This window comes from Mytilus californianus, unplaced genomic scaffold (assembly GCF_021869535.1).
Source record: "Mytilus californianus isolate M0D057914Y unplaced genomic scaffold, xbMytCali1.0.p SCAF_1, whole genome shotgun sequence".
Classification (NCBI taxonomy): Eukaryota; Metazoa; Mollusca; class Bivalvia; order Mytilida; family Mytilidae; genus Mytilus; species Mytilus californianus.
Window position 1 is genome coordinate 107,469,834 of NW_026262581.1, and position 7,227 is coordinate 107,477,060.

Sequence of the window (7,227 nt, forward strand, 5' to 3'; positions counted from 1 at the left end):
TCAAAAATGTTTTATTTGATGATTTGTCTTTGTTTTCCTTATTTGTGCTAACATTAACCTGCCCTTGCTGCTTATTATCCTTATTACTGGAAGTTTTATCTGAAGGCTCTTCAATTAGTTTTGACTTCTCATGCATTTTCAGTTTAATGTCAATGTTTTGTTTTCCTTTCACTTTCTGATAATTCTCGTCAAATATTTCTACAGGATTTGTTTTACCAGTGTTTTCTTTCCTTCCAAAATTTGTATTATCAAGTCTGTTTTTGTCATCTATTTTTTCACCAGAGGCTGAATTTAATTTAAATTTCTTCTGCAAATTATCAGGAGATTTATTCCTGTTTTTCAACAGTGGTTTATCCATTTCATTTACAATGTCTTTGTTATCAAGAGCAAGTTTGGCTTTGTCCACTGATCTCTCATTCTTTCTCAAATCAGATACAATACTTCCCAAACTGAATGCTACCATAACTTTTTCTTTCTTTTGTAATTCTGATGTAGTTTTTAATTCAGAAAGTTCTTTGTTTTCCGACTGGGATTTTGAAATTTCTATTGATTTATTTTTCTTTTTTAGATCTGATCCCTTATTGTCTTTATAATTTGTTTTGCTTCCAACACAGAGTTTTGATTTTTCACAACCCTGATCTGTCTGTTTAGAAGCTGATGCACATTTTTCCCTACATTTTTCCTTCTTCTCTAATTCAGTTCTACATTTTTCTACTGATTTATCTGTCTTCTTTAAGTTTAATGCAGAATTTTCTCTTAATTTTTCTCTTTCTTCTGACGTCTTTTCTTGGTTCTTTAATTTAGATTCTGGTTTGTTAACAGACTGTTTTATATTTTTTGTGTCAGCTTTTTCCTCATTCTTTGAACCATATTTTAAATTCTCTGGACATTTCACTATTTTTCCTTCATTACTTGATATTTTGGCTTTTGACTTTGACTTAGAAGCCTTCATATTATCTTCATTTTCATTCAATAATTTCTCATTTGATATTTGCTGATCTTTTTCATAGTCCTTTACTCTATTTGATATATTTGACATCTTTAATTTCATTTCTGATTTAGAATCAGTGTCTACTATCAGTTTGGTTTTACAAGATTTTTCTACTATGTAACCAGTGACAGTTTTAACTATTCGAATGGGGGATGGTGATTCTGTCAGGTCAACAACAGGGCTTGTTAAATCAATAACAGGTGGAAGTTGACAGTCAATAAGTTCTAAATCAGAACTGTCAGAACAAGTGATTTCCATTGCCTGAACTGAACCTAGTACAGGTAATTTATCTTTATCAGTTTCCAGTTTGATTTTCTTACAGGCCACAAACTCTTCAGAGGAATTCTCAGTAAGAGGGTGTTTTAAACTTCCTTTCACCTGCTTAGACACAATTTTCTGTGAATTCTTCTGAGATTCCACAACTTTATCCATACAAATCTCACCACTCTGCCTTCTTGTATTTTTGCAGTCGCCACTAGGTTTTTTCTTAGGCGAGGTTCTCTCTAATGTATCATTTAGCAACTTTCTCATATTTTCAACATCTTTATTAGTTACTGTATGAGGCTGCTTCTGTTCATTACCTTTCTTTGCTGATGAATTTACTTTTTTATTGCTGCTATTCATCTTAATGATACTTTCAATTCCTGATTTATTGACTTTACTTGTCCCTGGAGATTTTGAATCAAAATCTAGGAACTGAATGATATTATCAATTGTGTCGTCTACTGGTTCCTGTTTCATACTTAATTCCTCAGAAAAATCTATTTTTGGTGCATAGTCATCACCTTTTCCAGCTCCAGTTGTCACAATTAGTCTAGGACTTCTTTTTAGAATGCTATGAAGTTCATGAGCTTTCTCTTGAACCCTGAAATCATCTTTAATCTTAACTTGCTGAATAAGACTAGATTTTGGAGGTTTAGTCATAAATCCAGTTTCATATTTATCTAAACTTTTCTTACCAGCTATTGATGTTTCAGTCTGTTGATCTCCATCAGGAATTCTCATAAAATTGCTTCCTACATGTCCTGCGAACAATTCTGAAAAGAAAGAAGAGAAAAGTTATGCATTTAGTGGATACCAATTACCTTTATTTAGTATGCAAGGCAACAATGTTTTAATTGCCTAAAACTATCAAATCAGATACCTTTTAACCTCAACTTTAAACAGACCACACAATTAATTCAAGGTCAATGTCAAGTTGAAGAAATTAAAGAAGAGTTTTTATATATAGATGAAAAAAACCTTGTGATTGAAAATTTATGAGGTCATCTATTGAAGCCTTTGGTATAATATCATGTGACAATTCTATAGCCTTATAATGTAGTTGTCATACCTCTGTTGGGTTCTGTTTCTTTACTGATTGGTTCAATACAGTTTTGAAGTAGTTCCTGTCGGTGATGAACAGCTTCAACTGACTGAACAATATCATTGCCAACATCAGTATATGGCACAAGAGATTTACAAAGCACTACTTCTTCTGATATTTCAGTGTATGGTACCAGAGGTTCAGAAATACAATTGTTTTCTGTGTCTGTATATGGCACAAGAGGTTTGAAAACTTCCACCTCCACAGTAACTGGCTTTATTGGGGAAATAACAGTTGCTGGTACTGAAAATTTATTAGGACTATTCAGTTTAGGTCCATTTCTTACAGTCTGTGGTTGATTTTGATGACCAATTTCATTTGCGTTTTGTCCTGGCTTTGGACTCTGAGCTGACATTTCATTTGATGTATTCTGTTGTTGAGTTTTCATCATTAAAGAATCAATTTCCTGTTGAGAATTTGCTTTAAAAGTACAACTAGGTGCTGGATTTACCTGTAATCTAGACCTCACAGAGTCAATATTTCCAATTAATGGTACTACTGGTCTACTACTCCAAGGTTGAACTCCCTGCCGTGCTACACCAAGAAGCGATGGTTTTCTATGTGGATAAGGTGGCAACAGCAGCAATGGTCTTGGAGGAGAAAGTTCCCAAGGTGGCCATGTCATTCTAGGTTCATAGTAACCACTACATCTCAATGGTGTTGACATTCTGTTGTAATTATAACAATGCTGTTGGTATCCTAACGGAGACCAGTGCCTTTGAGGAAAAGTGTTGTAAGAAGGGGGTGAGTACATGGCTGCATTTTGACGAGATACTGTAGACTGGAAAGCTAACTGGTAAATTGTTGGTAATCTTGGACTGGTGTGCTGTGGTGGTGATACTTGTGAAGCAGGTGAATGTATAAACTGTGGAGAAGTTGAAGATGTTTTAAATTTCAATGGTGAATTACTTTGGCCTACAGTTGAAATTGGTTCATGAGTTTCTGGAGAATGGTGAGTGTTTATATTTGAATTTGTTGATACTGAAAGAATGCAAGATGGAAATAAATCTGAGCTAACATCTTTTTCACAAGATGACAATGGAATGGATTTCAATGATACTGGCCTATGGGTAGATGTTATGCATGATTTGTCAGATGACTGACCTGTACTTCCAAGTGATTTTGAGCATGGATTTTCTTCTGATTGCACATTTTGATAACATATTGATTCATTCCCTGGTTGAGACTGAAGTAAACTCGATGAACTGTTGTTACTATTATCTAATTGTAGGAAGTTTGATGTTAGACCTGGATGTACTAATTGACTTTGATCTTTTGAAGCAGGTGACTTCTTCTCCAATGATGAAATTTCGTCACTATCTACCTCTTTCTCTAAATGTGGACATTTATCTGTTGAATCTCTGGTAATGCTCTCTTCAAGATGAAGAGTTGGTGGTTGAGAAGTTACTCTGGAACACTGTTCTGATGTAGCTTGTTGTGAACTTTCAACCTTCCTATCCAGATGTGGACTTGGGTTAAATTGTATTGAGGAAAAGTTCCTGTTGTTATTAGGATCATCTTGTGACTTTTCTAATGGTGAGGTATAGTAATGCATTATCTGTCTTTCATCCAGAGTGGGTGTTCCTGGAGTGGGTGGAGATACAAATCTTACTGGAGTTGTTCCCCCTTCCCTTACAAGTGTTGACTGATCGCCTGTTAGTTTCCCATTGTCCCACACAGTTGCCACTACATAGTTCTCATTAGTTCTTCCAAAAGTGTCTAAATGATTTAAAATAGAAGCACTTTTTTTAATGTTTTTATATGGGTAGTCTGGTGGTAACTTTAGAGTTTCAGGTGTTACCTTTGTTGGCGTGATTTTGTCCAGCTTCGGAGAGTCATTTTCTGAAAGTTTTGTTCCTAATGAGGTAGGTGATTCAAAGAAAGTATTTTCTATACAAATGTTTGGTGATTTGGATGAAGAGACAATTTGGTCACATGGAGATGACAGCTCAACAATAGGTAATGAGACAGCTATATTACTCTCTCCTGAATCACATAATTCCATATCACATACAGTAGAGTTTCCTCCTTTATCATCCTTCATTGTTTTTCCACAAGCTTCTTGTATTTCATCTACTTTACTTTTATCTGATAAACTGTGACTTTCTCTATCTTTTTCTTTGTCATCTTCCTCTTCACTACCAGAGTTTTCTAAAATAAATATATCAAAGAATGTGTAATGAAAAATTTGAAATACTATAAAGTATTGACCTGACTTTGTATCCTTGGTATAATTGCAACACAAAGACCACATAATAAAAGAAGACAATCCTATAGTCCTGTCCTACAATCAAATTATTAATAAAAGAACCTTAGTGAGCGCGCTCACATACCCCACGTCCCCACATTGTCATTGGAGAAATAAAATAAGTGTAAGAAAAAACTGTGTTGCTCACCTTGGTCTATGTGCATATTAAACAAAGGACACAGATGAATTCATGACAAAATTGTGTTTTGGTGATGGTGACGTGTTTGTAGATCTTACTTTACTGAACATTCTTGCTGCTTACAATTATCCCTATCTATAATGAACTTGGCCCAGTAGTTACAGTGGAAAATATTTTGTAAAAATTTACAAAAATTTACAAAATTTATGAAAATTGTAAAAAATTGACTATAAAGTGCAATAACTCCTTCAGGGGTCAATTGATAATTTTGGTCATGTTGACTTATTTGTAGATCTTACTTTGCTGTACATTATTGCTGTTTACAGTTTATCTCTATCTATAATAATATTCAAGATAATAACCAAAAGCTGCAAAATTTTCTTAAAATTACCAATTCAGGGGCAGCAACCAAACAATGTGTTGCCTGATTGGTCTGAAAATTTCAGGGCACATAGCTCTTGACCTAATGGACAATTTTATCCTTGTCAGATTTGCTCTAAAGGCTTTGGTTTCAGAGATATGAGCCAAAAACTGCCTTTTTCCCTATGTACTATTTTTTAGCCATGTCGGCCATCTTGTTTCGTGGGCGGGGTCATCGGACACATTTTTTAAACTAAATACCCTAATGATGATTGTAGACAAGTTTGGTTAAATTTGTCTTAGTAGTTTCAGAGGAGAAGATTTTTGTAAAAGATAACAAAAATTTACGAAAAATGGTTAAAAATTGACTATAAAGGGCAATAACTCCTTACAGGGTCAACTGACCATTTTGGTCAAGTTGACTGATTTGTAGATCTAACTTTGCTGAACATTATTGCTGTTTACAGTTTATCTCTATCTATAATAATATTCAAGATAATAACCAAAATGGCAAAATTTCCTTAAAATTACCAATTCAGGGGCAGCAACCCAACAACGGGTTATCAGATTCATCTGGAAATTTTAGGGCAGATAGATCTTGACCTGATAAACAATTTTACCCTGTCAGATTTGCTCTAAATGCTTTGGTTTCAGAGATATAAGCCAAAATCTACAATTTACCCCTATGTTCTATTTTTGGCCATGGCGGCCAACTTGGTTGGTTGGCCGGGTCACCGGACACATTTTTTAAACTAAATACCCCAATGATGATTGTGGTTAACTTTGGTTTAATTTGGCCAAGTAGTTTCAGAGGAGAAGATTTTTGTAAAAGTTAACGACAACGGACGACGGACGCCAAGTGATGAGAAAAGCTCACTTGGCCCTTTGGGCCAGGTGAGCTAAAAATTGTATCAGAAAAAAAAATTGAATCATAATTTCCTGTCAATATGCACATCTACATAGTATGTCCTTATTATCTACACAGTTTCATGAAATTCTATTGTGTGGTTTGAGAGGAGTTGCGATGACAAAAGGTTGCAGTAGTATATTGGGCAAATAAGTTCAAAGGGGCGTAACCCCTGGAAAAAAAATTGAATCGTAATTTCCTGTCGATATGCACATCTACGTAGTATGTCCTTATTATCTGAAAAGGTTTCATGAAATTCTGTTGTGTGGTTTGAGAAGAGTTGCGATGACAAAAAGGTTGCAGTAGTATATTGGGCAAATAAGTTCAAAGGGGCGTAACTCCTGGAAAAAAAATTGAATTGTAATTTCCTGTCGATATGCACATCTACGTTGTATGTCCTTATTATCTGAAAAGGTTTCATGAAATACACCAGTTTCACATTTAACTGCGCATGTCTAATCTAGTTAGCCAAACTATGAAATCCCGCGATAATTTCCGAGAGTTCATCAACTGGGGGCTAACGGTTGATAAGCAGTGACCATGCAGACTTGGAAAAAATCATCTGATTAAATGTTTGCATTTACATGTCAAAGCAACATGAGCATCATATGAATCAAAATATAAAAATTATATTGACGAGACAACTTTATTAACAATGACACATTTAAAGATTTTATAACGGACTACTGCTGTGTTGTTGGTTGCGGTAATATACGATCTGATATGCCGCCTGGCTTTAATTGTACCTTTAATTGTCACATATTCACGCTGAGGTTGTTCACTTAACGGGAAGAATAAATTAGATAAATAAGCGGGGCTCACTTTATTTACATAGTATTAGTCATAAATTAAGAAGTTAATTAACACCTTAGCCATGTGGAATCCTTGTTTTACCTTGTACAATCTCATCTGGTGACAATTGATAAAAACGTACCCTTATCTATACATACAGTTACTGATAAAGTGCGACTATTTGATTGATTTATCAACTTTTGTACACAATTATTTCCTGCATCCTGCCGATTATTCTTTTCCATCATGCCTGGTCATACTTATTTATATATATATATTATAACTCCTACTAGAATAATAATTTTCTAAACATCCACCCCCTACCCCACCCCCCCTAAAAATCAAATGGTCATCCCCTTATACAGATATTTAAAATATTAACCCTAGTACCTGATTTATACTTATTTATCATGGCCAGTACGGA